This window comes from Gracilinanus agilis, chromosome 5 (genome assembly GCF_016433145.1).
Source record: "Gracilinanus agilis isolate LMUSP501 chromosome 5, AgileGrace, whole genome shotgun sequence".
NCBI classification, from domain to species: domain Eukaryota; kingdom Metazoa; phylum Chordata; class Mammalia; order Didelphimorphia; family Didelphidae; genus Gracilinanus; species Gracilinanus agilis.
Window position 1 is genome coordinate 7582873 of NC_058134.1, and position 10823 is coordinate 7593695.

Genomic DNA, 10823 nt, shown 5'->3' on the forward strand with positions numbered 1-10823 from the left:
CACATAATCCGGAAGTGATTGAAGGTGGATTTCCTTCTATCTCTGAGTTCTTTGTTCTACCCCCTTCACCACCCCGATGCCTACTCTCTGCAGTGATATTTATCAGAATTGCTTAGCCTGGGCTGGCCTCATTGTACTTCAAGGTCCCTTTGCATTCTGATATCCTCAGACTCTGCAGGACAATTTATTGGCACGAGGCATGTAGGAATTGAATCAAGGTAGCCTATGAAAATTGCTGTTTGCATGAACCCTCACTCTGTCCACACATCAGAAACATTTTCTTATGTAAATTAACAATGAAGTACATGTTGGTTACTATTCACGTCACATCTGACCCTTGATGCTTTAAGTCAAATCAAAAGTCCTTTGCCTTCTCTCTCAGTAATCATCCCACCGGTTCCCTCAAATTTGCCAGGACATTATAAATGGGCCCAAAGCAAGAAGTAGAATGTCTGCAAGACAGAAAAAGGTAACTTGGGGGATAGCTAGCTGAGAGGTGAGAATATTCCAGCAGGCTCTGGGGCTTGCTAGATACGGGGCTTCAGGTATGTTTGTCCCCTCACCTATTTCTTTATCGCATTTCAAAAGGAACTGACAATGACTTATCAATCACATCTGCCAATGATTTGATGGGCTGTCTTCCACCACTGGTGTGGCCAAGACATTTACTGTCTTGTGACCACCCTGATGATGAGCCTTGGATAAATAGGCCAGGCTGGTCCTTGGATGACCATCTTATTGCTTAGCCCCAAGCTCAAACTTGCCGTCTTTATATATTGATTGGACCCACCAAAGGTTACCTCAGTGTTCAATAACACAATATCACTTCTGCTACTTAAAGCAGATTGTTAATGAATGTGGAGGAAAATCAAGTGAAAAAATCGTCCCCGAAGTGTTTTGGTGACTAGAAAGCTCTCTTCAGTATATAAGATGACATCAGGCTCATTGAGCACAACTGAATATCGTCCTGCATTCTGAAGTTATGAAAATGGCTCCTCACCAACAGAACATTCAGTAATCAGGAGTCATTGGTGAAGGATAGAGTGAACCCTTTTTCTAATAACCATCAGTCAACAACTATTTATTAGACATTATATATGAGGCATCATGAAAGGCGCTGGAGACACAAAAACCAATGAAGCTATGACCTCGGTCTATTTACGAACTTCCATTGGACGGCACAGCCTTTTCATTCATAGACAAAGATTTGACAAAGAGGAAGATGGGCTGAATGCATGGAGGACAGAAAAATGAGCATCCTCAGCCAACCATTGCATTGAAACATTAAACACAAATCTTTATTGGGCCAGTAACTCTCTGGCGAAGGTTCAGATGGGCAAAAAGAATGATTTTATCCTTGTTTGCCCATCCCCAGTCCAACATGTGTTCCAAAAACAAACAACAAAGGAGAAGGGGGTGGAAGGAGGGAGGACATAGCCAACAGGCTTCTTCCACCCAGATGTATTTCAGATGATGAGAAAGGGTGGGTGTGCTGCAAGTCTGAATGAAAGCAGGACTGGAAGCAAGTACATTCAGATGACGACAGACTGGGCTGTGGATTATTTTTTAAACATCTTAATCTTGCTTTACCCCAAAGAAAATCTTTATGTTCGTGAAGGTTTAAACACTGGTGATAGCAGACCTGGAGGCAGGCTTTCTTCTTCCTGGGCCAAATATAACACAGAGCCCCACACTCCAATTTCCTGGTCAGGTTTCTCTGCACCGTCCAGTCTGAGAGACTCACTAGGGGAGGAATTAGTCAGCACCTAAGCCCTTCACATTAAGGGATCCTCCAGCACAAAATCTCTCTTCTTTAAAGGCAAGAGGCAGTTGCTAAATTAACACAATGGAATATTAAAGAGGAAATTGAAGGGTGCCCTGCAGGGTAAGTGTAACAGCTTAGCTGGGAACTTCATCTACTCTTTAGCCACTTCCTAAAAATACTTCTAGAAAATCAATATTTACCTGGCTCCTATGAAAATAAGCCTGGTTATTCTGTCTGTGCTTATGAGGGAGGTTATTTGGACAAGGGGATACAGTGGAAAGAGAGGAGGGCTTGGAGTCAGCAGACTTGGGCTCATATCTCAGACTCAACCCATGTGATTTTGGATAAACCATTGCAAGCTCCCAAGCTTTAGTTTCCTTTTCTGAAGAATGAGAAGGTTGGCTTTCTACCTCTACAATGATGGATTTTTAACCTTTCATTGCATCACAGACCCCTTTGGCAGTCTGGCAAATTCTGTTTTTAAATGTATAAGATATAATTCATAGAATTACAAAGGAAGATAATTATATTGAAATATAATAATAACAGTATTAAACATACTCTCAAAAATATCTAGTCCCCAAGTTAGGAATCCCTAGTTTAGAGGTTCTCTAAGGTCCTTCTATCTCTAAATCCTAGAAATTCAACCCCTTAGTCCTACTTAGTCAACCTATGTAACTTTAAATTTAACTGCTTAAGAGGGGTATCTGGGTAGCTCAGTGGATTGAGAGCCAAGCCTAAAGATGGGAGGTCTTAGGTTCAAATCTGGCCTCAGACACTTCCCAGACATGTGACCCTGAGCAAGTCACTTGACTCCCATTGCCTACCCTTACTGCTCTTCTGCCTTGGAGTCAATACACATAAATAATATAACATAACATAACATAACATAACATAACATAACATAACATAACATAATATGACATAATATAATATGATATAATTAATATAATATAAGTAATATAATATAAATGTAGGGGAGAGAGAGAGAGAGAGAGAGAGAGAGAGAGAACGGAATAGTAGAAAAGACAGAAACAGAGAATGTGGTGTATCAACTCTAGGCTTGAACTTCTGTCGCTTTCCTATTCTTGTGGATGCTCATGTGACAGCTTCAATGTATCTGGTGTTGGAAGAGTTTTAGAGAATGTCCAGTGAGGAAAATGTCCTAGATATTCTAGAGTTCCATCCCTTCATCTAAAAATGAATTGACCTTCAATTGAAAAAATTTACTTTATATGGGATTCTGTGACTTCAGAAACATGTCTTTGGATTCTCCCACTTTATAGATGAGGAATGTTAGGAGTTAAGTGATTTATTTTGAGCTCTCTGAGGGGAGACCCCAGGCTAGTTTCTTTTTATATCACCCTAAGCATTTAGCACAGAGCCTGACATATCTCAGATTCTCAATTTTTGTTCTATTAATCAGCGTTGTGGTTCAGAGGAGTTCTAATAAAGGGAAGCAGAATCCCCTAGAGATAGCAGCTAAAGAACAGAGATAGCTAATTTTTCATATTAGACCCAAGGACAAGAGGAGCAGAGCATATACCAGGAGAACATTCTTGTGTCCATCTTCCATTGCCCCCTGACTGAAAGCAGAACACACTGTGGTGGCTTCTGAAATTGAAACAAAACAGCTATACCTTGGTATAGCTCTTTGGCCCTCAAACACAGAGTGCTAAATGAAGATCTAGAAGACATTAATATAGTCAGAACTGGTGACATGAGGGCATTTTATAAATCTCCTAATAAATGGTGAAGAATGAAGGGCAGTAACATAGAGAATGTAACTCTAACCATATTGTTCAAGCAAGAAGCTGGGGTGGTGGTGGTCATGACCAATCCCTGAGTCCATCAACTTTGGCATACATGCATCCTGAGGATTATAGCTATACCAGTCAAATCAATGCTCCTTGTTTTCACAAATCCACAACAGTTTATAATAGGCTGGAAAATCCAATCCAAAGACAGAAAAAGCCAGTCTTGGAATATTCCATCATTACTCCAGCAAAAGAATATATTAGACAAATCTTCATGTGAGTCACAGAAGTGCAGACTTCATTGGAACTCTTGTTTCCAAACCCTTATTGGTTCAGGAACCTTTCCTCAACCCCCTTGAAAGTCCTAATTGGCTGTTTCACCTAGAAGTCTAAGGGACTAACTGAACTTCTCAGAAGCCCCTTTACCCTAAGGGAATAGGGAAACCCAAGGGAAAATGACCATTCTTACATAAAGTTCCTCAAGTCAATGCATTTCTGAGTTCTATACACATAAAACAGTGAATGTTTTTTACCTTTTGAGTTGTTCATTTCTATACTTCAAAGATTCTTCCATAGTTAAATTTGTGACTTCTTTAATGTTCAGTCAACCCTTGGCAGAGTACCTAGCACATAGTAGGTGCTTCTGTAATGTTTATTGAATTGAATCAATTAATCAGCATTACTAAGTGTTTATTATCCACTATGCACTGTGCAAGGTTCTGGAGATACAAATCCAAGGAATTCCTACTTTTGGTCAGTGAGGCCAGATTTGAACTGAGGATGATGAGTTTTTCTGCCTCCAGGCTCAGGGATCTATCCACTATATCATCTGGCTGAGCCATGATGTTCCTGTGCTTGCTTAAGATAACTAACACTTCACCTCACTTTACCAATCAGTTGATTTGTTCCAATTAGAGACAGAAAATCACTCTTCATACCTGATTTCAATGTTCTGAAACCTACTAGCCAAATGGCCTCTATTAGAAAAGAGAATCCACTTCCAGAACATGGGAAAAGCCACAAAGAATTTCCTTTCTTCTCTCCTCCCCCACCCAAAGAAACCAAGAAGAGGACTCTCTAGACAAGTGAGTCTCAAGTGATCCACGGTGCCGAAGGGGAATGAGGCACAGAACAAACAGAATTGTCATTTCCAAATTTCTGAATCTCACCTGGAACAAGAAGACACTGTTTTCTAGACCTACAATTGATGCTAACATCTGTCAAGCAGTCAAGTCATTACTCAAATACTCATGACTTCCCACTCTTCATGGAATTCAATGGAATTCCTCATAGGCTTCTACTCCACTTTGAAAAGTTCACTTGTGTTGGTTTTTCTTGTTATTTTTTAGAATAGCTCAACAAATTGTGGCATATGAATGAATGGATTATTAGTGTGAGGAATACTGTAAAGTAATAGGAACACTGTAAGATTTAACTGAACTAAAAAGAGCAACATGGAACAAGAGAGCAACGTAGACAGTGATCATAATGATATTTCAAAAATTAATTGCAACTGAACTTAACTAAACTATAATGACAATTGTTGGTTCTAGAGGATAAAAAATGGAACAAATTCTCCTATGGAGTTGGAGCAGGAGGGGGAAAAGAGAGGCAGAGAGTTGATTGTTAGTCATTCCATTGTGAGTTACTGCAGAAGACTGAGTCTTTGCATGGTATGTAGAAAACGATTGGAAGAATAGAAAATTTTCCTAAAAGCAGCAATGCCAAATTTTGGTTCAAGAATGTCTTCAGAATCTATTATCACAAGCAACTATGTTATGGTCCCAAGTCTGTCAGCAGTTGGGGGAAGTTCTATATATACTGGAACCTGCACCACTCCAATATCCTTTTTCTTTAAATAATCAGAATAAATAGGACCACAAGAGCCAGCAAAAATGTTAAATCTGGAGTAGCATCTTTTGTCACCACCAAAGAATGAACCCTTATCTTAAAGACTTGATATGATTTCTACAACAGAATAGAATGAAATGAATGGACTGGAATGAGAATTCTTCCAATGGTATCAGGACTTCTGGAGAATATATCTTTCCTCTTGTTTTAAATGTATAATTGTTCCCTATTTAATTGTGTGAAGATTCTGCTGAAACCCACAGACACCATAAGGAGAGAAAAGTAATTTGAGTTCGTTTTTTGAAATGGTCGATCCTAAAACAACAAACAGTTTCCTTTCTCAAATCTTAATCAATGTAGACATTTGAGGATGAATTTATCTTTGGAGCATCTGGTAAGGAAATGTAAAAATAAAATCTTAATTACATTCCCCACTAGAGCTGCCGAGTTAATTCATGACAACATGTCCCGGTGTTTTTACAGATGGCTTCTGCGGCAATATTGACCATCTGATTACTCTATGGGGCAGCAGGGGAAAGCAGACCTCCTCAGATAGACCCTCATCTGTGGATTTTCGCACTTTGAAATCCTCCATGAAGGCTGATTTATTCACCGCCAAATGTTTTCTTATCTGATTAGGCAGTTTTCTACTTCAGTAGACATGTAATATGGAGTAGCCAACTTTCCACACTACAGAGTGAAAAAACAATATTTATAATTTGAAAATAAAACAATCTAGAGGGATCAGCCTGTTGGGATCATAAAGAGTGTCATAGGGAGCCTTGTTCTGATGAATCCCTACTAGAGAACTAGGGAGGCGAAAACCTAGCTTGAATGGAGAACAGACTGGGCAATGTTTATATATTAAACAAAAGAGGCAAGAACTGTTAATCACATATTATGTTGGAGATCAGTCTTGATCATTTCTGATGGCATTAGCCATCCATGAGGAGGTCAAGAGGAGATCTAGTTGTCATCTCAATGGCATATATTTCAGTTTCTTGTTCCACAACAGATGAAACTTGTCTTTAAAAAGAGAACACATGTAGCTACTACATCTGATCTCTAAAGAAACATGAAATCTATATCAGTTCTTTCTACGTTTCCATAGAAAAGTACTGTTTGGTCCATTTTGTACAAATTCATGTAATTATCATTACAAGGAATGCAATCTATAGGGATTCCTTTGACAGATAAAGACTGCTGACTCAAGAGTAACATGTTGGTGGAACTGTGAACTGATCCAACCATTTTGGAGAACAATTTGGAATTATGCCCAGAGAGTTATGAAACTTTATATATCCTTAGACCCAGAAGTATCTGGGTCTATTTCTTGAATAAATCAGGGGTAAAGGAAAATAATCTGTATGTTCCAAATATATTTATAGCAGTTCTTTTTGTTGTGGCAAAGAACTGGAAATTGAGGGGATGTCTATCAACTGTGGAATGACTGAACAAGTTGTAGGATATGGTTGTGAGGGAAAACTACTGTACCATAAAAAAAGGTGAGCAGGCTAATTTAATTAAAAAAAATTAGAAAGTAAATTTGTTTCTCTTGGATAAGCATATTTATTATAATTTATTACATATTTATAACAAATTATATGTTATTTTTAATTTTCATGTTTTATATATATTGTTCTAAAAATAAATATATAATAAATATGTTATAAAAATAAATATGTATCTATGCTTTAAAAAACTTTGAAAGACCTACTTGAAATAATGAAGAATGAAAAGAGTAGAATCAAGAGAATATTATATATAACTACAGAATTTGAAGAATAATTTGTGAATTTCTCTTCCAGAGAAAGAATTGATTCATAGAAACATGGAAGACATTATATATAATATATACACATATTATATGTATACATTCATATTTCATGTCATGTGATGTCTTCTAAGGTATAGGGAAGGGGGGAGGAATAAGATACTTGGGAATTTTAATTTAATCAATAAACACAAACATTAACAAAAATAATTTAAAAAAATGATTAACATAGAATTTTGGTGATTTTCCTGGGACATTGAAAGGTTAAGTAATTTACTCAGTGTCATGTAGTTTTTGCATGTCAAGATTTATCCTCTATCCACTAACTATGCCACAGTCGATCCACTAGACCAGTGATGGGCAAACTATGGCCCGTGGGCCAGATGAGGGGAGGGCCCTGAAATGCTCGATCAGCCCAAGAGACATCATTCCTAATCTGATGAATACAATGAGTAGGATACAATACAATGAAACTTTGAAAGAGTTGCCTTAGAAACAGACTGACAGAGGAGCATTTCCTTTCCTTTGGCACTCTCTTTAAAAGTTTGCCCATCGCTGTGCTAGACCATTAGAAACAAATTTCTGAATTTTGGGAAAAAAGTCAAGATGAGAAATGTAGCTTTGGGAATGATCTAACCTAAAAGTGATGCTGAAAGCCATTGGATGGAATTAGCTCTCTGAGGTAGAAAAGATTGAGAGGGACAAGAAGAGGACTAAAGATGGAACTTTGCAGAATTCCACCTTAGCATGCAAGAAAATTAGAAGGAACGCAAGGAAGAGGAGAAACAGGATAACCTTAGGCACATTAATATGACCGGGTTTGTTCAATGAAATAATAGCCAGTGTGTTAGAGTGAGAATGATACAGTCCCTTCTGGCAAGATTGACCTGGGTTTGAAGCCTTCCTCTGAGATTTTTACACAGTCGGTCAGAGATTCAGGACAGTCATTAATGTCTATGATTTTCAATGCCTTGAAAACAATCAACATCTAATAATTTATTATTATTTATTTATTATAGAATTATTAAATATTATTTATTTATTATAAAATTAGTTTTACAAATAATTATTGAATTTAATATATAAAAAGGGGAAGACAATACCTATAGCAACTGCATCTCAGGGATGGTGTGAAGATTAAGTGCATTAATATCCCTAAAGTTCTTCGAACCTATTAAGAGGTGTGAATATTAATAACACTAGTCTTCTGAAATTATCTCATACTTAAACTGAAGGAAAATCTATGAAATGTAATTTATAAAAAGTAATTACATCAACACACAATCCATTATATCCAAATAATCTATTAGGTATCATATGCATGCTGTATTATATTTAGCCCTGGGGCTTCTTTGCAATATGCTATGGGTAGACTCAGAGGTGGAATTAGGATTGGAGTTGGAATGCTCTTCCCTTTCAGGTCCTTCATTGTTGTCTTTGATAGATCGTCATCTAGAATGAGAAGAAACAGAGCCTATGGGCCATAGGAATTCTTGTGGTACCACTACTTCTCCACATCTATTCTCCTTTTGAAATTGCTCCTGATCCTCTGATTGGAGGGCTCATATGTGGAACAAAAAATTCATTCCAGAACTAGAGTGGCAGATTAATAATGTAAATAGCCACAGTAGTTTAATGTTCAATATAGTCAAACCAAGCTTTGGGGGCAAAAACTCACTACTTGCCAAAAGTCGCTTGGGAAAGTGGCAGAAACAAGGCCAAAAATAACATATAACAAGATATACTGAGATAAGGCCTAATGAGTACTTGATTTAGACATACAAGATGCTCTCATAAGCAAATCAGGCGAGCATGGAATAGTTTACCTGTCAGATCTATGGAGAAGGGAAGTGTTTGATTACATTAGATTTAAAAGGTTTCACACAAACAAAACTAAATGAAGTCAAGATTAGAAGGAAAGAAGGAAAGTTAGAGGGCTGGAGACAGGGAATTTACAGCAAATTTTCCTGTTAAAGGTCTTATTTCTCAAATAAATACAGAACTAAGTAAAATTGCCAAGAATATGAATGATTCCCCAACTGATAAATAATCAAATGTTATGCACTGGAAGCTATCAGAAAAAAAAATCCAAATTATCTACAGTCATGAAAAAATGCTCTAAATCAAAATTGGTTAGAGCAGTGTAAATCAAAACAACTTGGAGGTCCCATCTCACTCCTATCAGATTGACTAGTACAACATAAAAAGAAAATGACAAATGTTGATAGGGATATGGAAAAATTAGGACACTAATGCACTGTCGGTGATGTTGTGGATTGGTTTAACCTTTTTGGAGAGCAACTTGAAATGACATGCCCAAAGAATTATAAAACTACACAGATCCTTTGGCTCATCAGTATTACTATTCGGACTTTATTCCAAAGAAATAAAAGAAAAATACATGCAAATATATGTGTAGAGCTCTTTTAGTGATGGCAAAAAATTGAAAGCTGAAGGGATAGCCATCAATCGAAGCATGACTGAATAAGTTGTGATATATGTGTAAAATTAGATCTTATTGTGCTATAAAAAATGAGCAGGAAAGTTTCAGGAAAATTTGGGAAGACTTATATGAACTAATTCAAAGGGATCAGAGCTAGGAGAACATTGCACAGAGTAATGGCAATATCATACAGTGACCAATTGCAAATGACTTAGCTGTATTGATCATTGTACAATGATCCAAGACAATGGAAAGGACTTTTGATGATTTATCACACCCACTTACTCATATCTGAAGGCAGATCAAAGCATTTTCCCCTTATTTTTCTTTATTTTTTATAGCAATTACCACATTTTTCCTGATTTTTTTCAGTCTCACATATTAGAAAGCAATAACTTATTAGTTTGAAATATAGATATATTATTCTTCTTTCACTCCTTTTTCCAACTTATTCCATTATTTCCCTTGCTATTCTCTATTCTTTTATTTCCTCTAGGAAAATTTTGATATCGTTATCTATTTACATATTTGTTAATGTGCTTGATATAGTAATAAGCATTAATTAATTTAGACAGTATTATCATTTTTACCACACAGTGTCAACCTAGCTAATGAATATGGAATATCCCTTCAATGCTGTCTTCATTTGATTCCTTTTAAAATGTTCTAGTATTGTGTATGTATACATATATACACACACATAAATACATACATATGTGCACATATATTCTTTATATGACACACATATATATTGAGTATAACAAATAGATTCCCCAAACTTTTATTCCCGAAACTATTCATTTTGAATGGAATTTATCTTCTAAGAAATGCTGGTGGTTTGTGCAGAATTAATTAGTATCTTGCTAACTGACTAAAGAATTCATGAACTTCAGGGGAAATGGGTGGTAGGAACATTGCAAAAGTCATTAGATAGTTGAATAGTGGATAAAGAATTGGAATTTGATATGAATTTGAATCTTGCCCCAGATGATTACTAGCTATATAAAACTGACCAAGGACTTCACCTTTCTGAATCTCAATTTCTCCAGTGGCCATATCTGGCTATAAATAACAACTTCACAAGGCTGATATTTTGAGGAGCAAGTGGGATAAACCATTTGAAGTAGTTTAAAATCTTAAATTCTTACCATACATAATATATAAATTATTATTACTATCTCACATTATTTTATGTGGATTTCCTTTTCCCTACCTGTCATGTGTATATATATA

At 36.5% G+C, this 10823-nt stretch overlaps 1 protein-coding gene across 1 annotated transcript in view; it reads right to left on the reverse strand.

Moving 5' to 3' along the window:
- AGMO (alkylglycerol monooxygenase) overlaps positions 1 to 10823 on the reverse strand; it is a 329174-nt gene that overhangs the window by 166625 nt on the left and 151726 nt on the right. The gene's annotated exons all lie outside the window — the stretch shown is intronic.